Here is an 8,220-nt window from a genome sequence, read left to right on the forward strand (position 1 = left end):
ACTAATAGAAAGTGGAAATTCAGGAAGATTCGAGTAACGTACCCAAGATCACGGGGCTAGTGTGTATGGACGGTGGTCGCTGGAAAGCAAACCCAAGGCTGGCCAGGCACTGCCTGAAGGTATCTCCTGTAACCTGGAGTGGAGAGAGCCTTCTACATGTGATATCCAAGCATCAGAGTGTAAGGGAGGTCTGATAAACCTGATCAGGTGAGACCTGTAAACATTCAGTGCTAGGAAACACAATCGACAAGGTTGAAAGGCAAACTATCGATGAAAGAATATATTGTGCAGCACTAATCCCGTGCGATGCATAAAACACTTGCAAATCAGTGAGAAAAAGGCAAACACTCCATTGAAAAAAACGGACAAAGGCTATGAAAAGGCGTTTCCCAGCAAAGAGGAAAGGACACGCAGCAAAGCATCGGCAGGCGTCCCAGAGACGCAAACTCGTGACGCCATTTTCACCAGCGGCAGTGAGACTCCTCTTTCTTTTTTCACGATACAAAGTGGGTAATTTTTTTTGAATATGTTAATGAGCTGTCCCTCCTACCGCCTTTCCCCACCTCAGCCCCTCCCACACCCATCCTGCTAAAGTCAGCCATTTGCTTCCCTGGAGATTAGGCATCTTACAGATGAACTGCCCCAAAAAAGATGGAAGGAAGGAAAGAAGGAAGAGGGGGGAGGGAAGGAGGAAACCCATGTTTAGCCTTTGACAATCATAATTTGTTTTTTGAGCCTCTAGCTTCAGAAAATGGTCTCAACGTTTTCATGACTGTCCCAAACTAAAGAAAGGTAAGAATGACATAAAGTGCTAGTTTGACGGGGTTTCCAGTTCTACAGGGTGGTCAAAGATGACTCCTCTGATGAGGTGACATTTCATGAAAGACCTGAAGGAAGATAGTCAGCCGAGCAGCGGGACGGACAGAGAGCAAGCAGGGCAGAGCCCACGGAAGGCACCCAGGCCCTGTGGTGGGAGTGGACTTGTCTGGCCCACAGAGAAGCAGGACGCTGGACTGGCAGTGATCAGAGGAGAGGTAGGGGAGGTAGTCGGATGGTCAGCACAGCCCCGTCCTGTGGATTTAATGCGCCTTAATAATGACTTTGGACACTCTTCCGCATGAGATGGGAAGTTGGAAGATTTGAAGGGCGGAACGTGACGATGTGACTAGTCTTAGCCCCAGGAGTGTGAGCAGAATGTCACACACTTCACCTCCCAGCTGAGACACTTAGGAACCCGTGTGTCACACCCACACCTGCTCTTTTCTGGAAGTATCATATGATGTCCACAGGGCAGAGGGATCCAGGACCCTTTCACTTCACCTTTTTATATGTATCTCCACATACTGACCAAGGAGAAACATCTCTATTTATGTAAAATTAAAGTCTCATTGGATTTTGGAGGGATGGTGATGAAAATAAGCTTTACTGCATCATTTAACAAACGCATACAAAGTGCTACCAGTTTAAACATTTTTCAGATTTGAGGGGTCTCAGAATTGAAATCTACAGTGTTTGTATGAAAATTTTCTGGGGTTCTTGTGAAGTTAATAGATTGTTCTTTCTTATGTATTTATAAGTTATGTATTTTTAATTGACTTCAAAGCACCAATAGTCATGCAAAAAAAAGAGTTATTTTAAGCAAGGTCTGCCTTGTATGGCAAATTGAGACAGGCTGGTAAGCAAAATGTGCTGTCAGTGTGGCTCACTGGAAGCAAAATTCTTCATCGTAACTTTTGAAAAAGGCACACAAAACAGTAATTTATGTAATAAAAATGTATCCAAGAGAAAAGGATTGAAGTGAGACATAACCAAAGCACAGTTTCCTGTGATGAGGGGTATCCCGGGATTCCTTTATTATTTTCATCAATACTTAAAAGTTAAGCTGGATAGTTCCTAACAACTTAAAAAAGGAAATGCAAACCAAATTCAAGTTTCTCTTCTCATATGCCTTAGAACTGTAGGTTCAGAGCCTCATGAACCATGGAAGGGAAAGAGGAGAAAGAACCAAACTGTTTGAACTTTGGAAACAAGATTTTCATCTGAATTGGACACATTCACTTTAACTTTTCATTTTTGTTAAAAGAAGGAAAACCTTCAAAGTTCCCAGGATGCGTAGGGTCTGGCCTTTTTGCCAACATGCCCAGTGGGTGTTCTGGCCAGAAGGATGCCTTTTGTCCGTCTCTCCATCGTGCTGTTGCTCCCACGTAGGTGGCCTGATCTGATTCCATCACAACCAGCATCCCTCGTCATTTGCTCCGGGACGGGGCGCCTGGCAGACCTGTGCAGACACCAGCTGCAGGAGAGTAAACGCGCCCGTCACTCGGAGGGAGCTGCGGGCACTCGGACATTCAGGATTACTTTGAGAGATCTCCCACCAACCAGCCAGACCTTATGGGGCGCAGCTCAGGGCAGAGCCTGGAGGGCGGTGTCTAGGCCAGGAGGGCAGCCGAGGGGGCAGCAGTGGCCCCGCCAGAAGGAGCGCTGCAGCCCAGCGCCAGCACCTGCCCAGCTCCCGCACACCCTGATGCTGGGGGCCCAGGAGCCGCCAGCAAATAAGCCACTGTTTTGATGCATTTTCCCCTGGCCCCACCTGCCCTAAGGAACGTCACCTAAGTCACTCTTTCCCACTTGCTGGAAGGGGAACCTGGCAGGGTCTACAGAGAATGGGCCACAAGGCCACCAGCAACCTCTCCATACTAGAACCCAGTCAACCAGGGAGCACAGGACTCCTGAGACTCTTCCAGATGGACGGCTGATGGCGGACAGGGCAACGTCTGGCCGCGGCTCACACGCTCATCTGCGAGGAATGAAGAGACACGAGAAATCTTTTAAACCCTTTTTATCTTGTGTGGTATTAAAACTGCCATCTCATTGGTAGCTTCCTTTGAATTTAAAGGAATCAAAATACGGTCTAGCCCAGACTTGAGGTCTGGGAAATTCCACGGCTGGACTTTAGGGGCAAAAAGCAGGTGGAGTAATTTAAGAAGGAGAAAACTGCAAAATTATAAGAAAAGTCAGATCAGAAGTTGGGAGGAATGAGACAAAATGAGGACAGCTATTTTTTTTTCCTTGCCTTAGATTTCCAGAGTGAACTTTAGGGAAAATTTTATACACAGACACACAGGTTTGATTCAAAATGCCGCCCCAGAGCGCAGACCTCGGTGGAAGGAACAGACTACTCCTTCCACCACCACCATGTTCTCTGGCCATGAACTTGATCCTCCATCCTTTGTCACTTTGCAAATGCCTGACGCTGTACTCAAAAGCCTGCTCTGAACTCACAACAGCTTCTGGAATTCCTGGCCTCTCTCTCACCTTCTACCTTCTCCTCGACAGTCCAATTCCATGCTTGGCTGATTTTCAGTTTGTTTCGAAGCAATTTATTTCTTATAAAAAGTCTTGGGATACTTCAGCCTCTTAGCCAATGGTGTGGCTTTGATTCTTGAAGAGAATTCTTACTCCTTTCATGTTCATTTCTTGCACTTATTTCTTGTATGAAACATGGAGATACCAGAGAACTTCCTGATTACATAACTGGCCTGGACTATTTTAGGAATCATTCTCTTTGCTACTAAACTTTCACTCTCATTTACTCTCATTCACTCTCACTTTATTCTGAAAAAGTGCATCTCCTCTGACAAAATTACAAACTAAAAAAAAAAAAAAGGTTAAACAATGCATTCCAGTGAAAAGATAAATCCCTTTCTTACGAACAGCTGGGATAGGAAGAGCACCCATTTTTATTCCAAAGTAAAACTATTTCCTCACAACCATCTCCATTCTAGAAGAAAAGATAGGTGCAACTCAGGCAAGGAAAGAGGGGTCTCAGTTTTCTCATCTGTAAAATGGGGATAATGCAGAAATGGAGCACTCATATTGCAGGGGTGTTTCAAGAGGACACCTCTCTTCTCTGAGAATTCTCTCTCCCACAGGGTCCTCTTTCCGACCAGGGTGTCCACTTTTTCCAATCAGATTCTCTCTCTCAGGGGTCTGCAGTCAGCATCTAGGCATAGCTGGTCACACCACTGAGGGGGGCTCAACAGGAAATGGTATAAACTTGCCAACTTTAGGCACAGCCTTCTCAGGCCATGTTCACGCAGGAAAACCAAGGAAGCTGGTCAGCAGACATGAAAGAGTGAGGCGCGCAGGTCAGGGTCACTCCCAGAGTCCTGAGGATATTCCGCCTCTTAAACTGGCTCCTCTGAGATCCGACTGCTTTCCGACATTTAACTTCCTTAAGCTATTACTACAGCCTCATTTTAAAATAGAATACTACTACCTCCCTCTCCTTTTTTTTTTTTTCTTTCACCAAATGCACCTTCAGTCTGTTTCTCTTCCTGACAACCAGAAGTACCTTAACTAAACACAGGAGGAAAAAGAATGCCAGAGATACCTCTACTTATCTAGTGGTCCTGGAAGAGAAACTCGGCTGGCAGCCAGAGTCCCGCGGGCCCCGCCCACGCAGAGGTTCCAATTAAAGCGAAACAAGGTCTCTATATGCATGTGATCATCGAAAGGCGAAAAGGTGACACCAGATCAACATCACACGCCCAATTACCCAAATGTCTTGCTCAGGTAACAGCCTTTAAATAGTCAAAGGCTCTTTGGCAAATCATCTCCTTTAGAGAAATTAAACCCAACGTTTTATGCAGATGATTTCACACCCTCTTAACAGCTACTCTCCGAATAATTGAAGAGCTTCCACCATGGAACACGCCAGGTCAGCAGGGCACCGCAGAGCCATTTTATTGAGCTGGGGGAGTTCATCCCAGCTCAAGACCCCATTTGGGCTTCCACGGGACTGACAAGTAGTTGGTCACTCACAGGAGGCCTCAAGATGAGACCTCCTCTGATCTGCTATTTGAAAGGAGTCAGGCCCGGGTGGTCCCCGCTGCTCACAGCCTGACATCCAGATGTGCTAAACAATGCCCGTGGATAAGGCCGGTCCATTTGGGAGGGGCTAAGGGGACAGTTCCTGACCCTGCGACGTGCTGGTGTGGGGCCTTTAGCAGACCATTCAAAGAACTTCACGAGCAATTCCCGGGACTGCGGAGAAGGCCAGCGGGTAGCCGACTGAGGAACCATCTGCCAGCGCCCAGATGTTCACAAAGAACCCTGTTCATTCTCTGCACCCAAAGTGATCTGCTCTACACCTCCAAGTGGACCCATTTTGCAATGAACTAGTTGCTAGCTCGGAGTCAAAATTCAAACTCACCCTGCAGCAAATTTAAGGTGGTCTAATTTTGATGCAAATCGACTTACTCTGCTGTATTTCTAGCTGAGAGTTTTTCTGGGTCCCTGTTACCAAGGGAAGCGAAGTTCAGTGCAGAACACCCCCCCATCCCCTGCACCTCCCAAACACTGGCACAAAGTCTGAAGATTTTGGCAGAGCCTGGTTAAGCCCAGGGCTCAGAGTGTGAGATTACACTTGAGAAGACAAGCTTCTCACAATCTAATCAAGGTTCCCCACCTTTCTAGGAACATCGAAGAACTCCTAGGAAGGATGAGGGCCACTGGGTGGTGGAGAAGAAACAGAATCATACTGTGGCTTTATTTGTTTAAATGTGTATGACTTCCGGTTTCAGTCTCCCATGTAGAGAGTTTGAAAGTTGTCACTTCCACTCTTTTAATAAGAAAAAGCTCAACAAACTGAAAACCAGTGTTCGGTCTGGGACCCCTCAGAGAACTGAGGCTGGGAGGCCCACTGGCTTTTCTTGGGTTTGGCCAATGGGCAGCTCCAAATGAAAGTCAGAGGGTGGAGACAGGGGAGGTCAGCCGATCTCTCTTCTCAGCTCAGCTGGGATGAGTCTGACACTGACCGCACTTCTCTACCCAGGGCCACAGCTCCTAGTGAGGGGTCCTCCCCCAAAGCCTCAGGTCTCTCTGGGTTCAAGAATTCTCCCTCTCTGCCTCTCCCCTTCTTCAGGCCTAGAGGCGTAACTGGTCTGTTGCTGTTACTGGCCCCGGGGCCCCTCGCCAACCCTTGCTGGTGTCCTGGCTCACTCCTGCTCACACCTTTGTAAGCAATCCTTTCCATTGACTCTGTCTAGTCACCCTCTCTGGGTGTCCCCATCTGACACTGGCAGACAGATACAACTCCTCAGCTAGAAAGTGGTGGAGCTGGGACATTAAGTTTCAGAACCTTAAAGTCATTCTTCAAAAAACCAGACTAACAATACCACCTCCCCTCCCCCCACCCCAGGCAGCGTCAGCGCAGAGACTGGAGATGTCCGTCAACTGCAGGCCAACAGGGGTCCAGCGCCCAAACTCTGTGGAAAGTGACTTAACATCACTGAGTCTGTTTCCACCAGCAAAATGGAAACCATACCTCCCAGTTTTTACTACATAAAACTGCCCTTAGAATTAAATGTGGGCACGTGTGTAAGACACGTGGCACACAGTAAGGGACCAGGAAATGATCACTGCTAGGACTCCATCAGCAAAATACCTCATTTTGCTAAACCAACGTGACCCAAAATGCCATTCTGTACTGCCAACAACAGCCCCCAGGGTTACAGGAATCATCAGTTCAATAGGCAGACCCACGGGAGGGTACCAGAAACATCCACAGAGATGGCATCTAACCCACTTTCTATGCGCCTCAGCCCCACATAGCAACTGCAGCGAGCATCACTTACCGAATTCAGGTGCGACTTCTTGGTTCAGAGGTACCACTGGGCCGTTCACGTGAGGCCACTGCTCAGCAGCATCTCAGCGGCATTCAGAGGAGGGAACTGGTCCCGGAGTCCTGTCACATAAGATTTTCTCCTCCTGGGGTCACACGTCGCCCAGACAGGTTTCTGAATGTGCAAGAGCATGAGGGAGGGAAAGAAGATGGGAACCTGCCCTCAGTGACATTACCAGAAACACGTTTTGACTTCAGATTACGGTTCTTAGAAAGGGCAGCACTGTATGCCACATTTACAGCCGTTCCAACGGTGTTTTAATGAGTCCTTGAATGCTGACAAGGGGGCCACTGAGACGTGAGGAATTGTGTCATCGCAGTTTCCCAAGAACAGGGGACAGGCTGTGAGGTCTGAATCACTGGCAGAGTTGTGGCTGTTGGACCTGATTCAAAGTCATTGGAAAGTGACAGTCGGCTGGAAACAGGGCCAGGAGCCAGACAGTTCCCGGATGGATAGCACAACCCAACCAGGAGCGCAGCTCAGCCTGGCCATCTCCACGGTCCCTGCGATCAGACAGGCTGCATCAAGGCTTCTCCGAGTCCATCCTCTGTGCTCTGCCATCAGTTTTGCACGCTCACATCCGGCCCTTCTATTATTACTGGTTTTCTTACTTTAAGTCAACTCAATGTCTTACTTAAATAAATTCACTTAATTGAAATTTTATATCACAACCATAGGGGAAGCCAGCATCACCTGCCATCGATAGAATGCAACAAGTCAAATAACTGCAAGGAAGCAAGCATAAGACTAGACTCCAGCTAGACAGTGCTTCCTGCAGAGAGGTCGGGTCTGCCCTTGCTGTCTCCTGATACAAAAAGAGGATTGGCAAGTGGTCCAGCAACAAGCGAGATTTTTTTTGTCCTATAATCAGAAACAGTAAAAGAGAACAGAAAAGAGAGTAACTTTCTGACTGTGTTATTCAATTTTGTTTTATGCTAAAATCCCCTAGTAATGTGTTCACAATCATTTTGTTACATAACCCATGATTACCCATCTGGGATTCAGTGTGCTCCTCTGCCCTGCTGACGCCTGGCCCTAAGCAATAAAGACATACATCATGGTTTGTGGGGCTGATGCACATTAAAAGAAACAACTATTGCAATTAATCTCTTCCAAGTACCACCTGAAACCATCTCGTCTACTCCCCAGGGTACAGATGCCACCACCCTTTGGGAAGTGCCACGGTATGCTGACCTTCAGGTCCCTTGGTCGAAGAGCACATGGAAATCCCCTCCTTGCCGTGCAGAAACACATCCCAGTTCTACCCTTTGTGTTGCTAGAAAGGTCTTCACGGTTGGAACAATGTCAGAGACATCGCCCTCTGAAGAGTTTGGAGATAGGAAGCTGGAGAACATCTGGGCTCTCATCCTGGGGACAGACTTGAAAAATGGAAACCACACCCAAAGGCTCCTCAGAGGACCTGCAACCAGCAGGCCAGCACGGTCTCTGCCCAGTGCTGCTCGCAGAGGCCTGAGTGTGGCTTAGACGAGCTGGTGCCCCACCACACCTCCTGCGGCTGTGGCTAAAGGCCAGA

General features: G+C 47.9%; 1 long non-coding RNA gene across 1 annotated transcript; it reads right to left on the reverse strand.

The window, feature by feature from the left end:
• Positions 1-1,840: 1,840 nt before the first annotated feature.
• Positions 1,841-7,431, reverse strand: LOC140687323 (uncharacterized). Its single transcript, XR_012061527.1, has 3 exons — positions 6,639-7,431; positions 2,610-2,797; positions 1,841-2,293 (listed from the first exon to the last, which is right to left on the reverse strand). It is a non-coding gene; the product is annotated as an uncharacterized lncRNA (long non-coding RNA).
• Between the last annotated feature and the right edge of the window lie 789 nt (positions 7,432-8,220).

The sequence above is a fragment of the Vicugna pacos genome, chromosome 19, assembly GCF_048564905.1.
Source record: "Vicugna pacos chromosome 19, VicPac4, whole genome shotgun sequence".
Lineage (NCBI taxonomy): Eukaryota > Metazoa > Chordata > Mammalia > Artiodactyla > Camelidae > Vicugna > Vicugna pacos.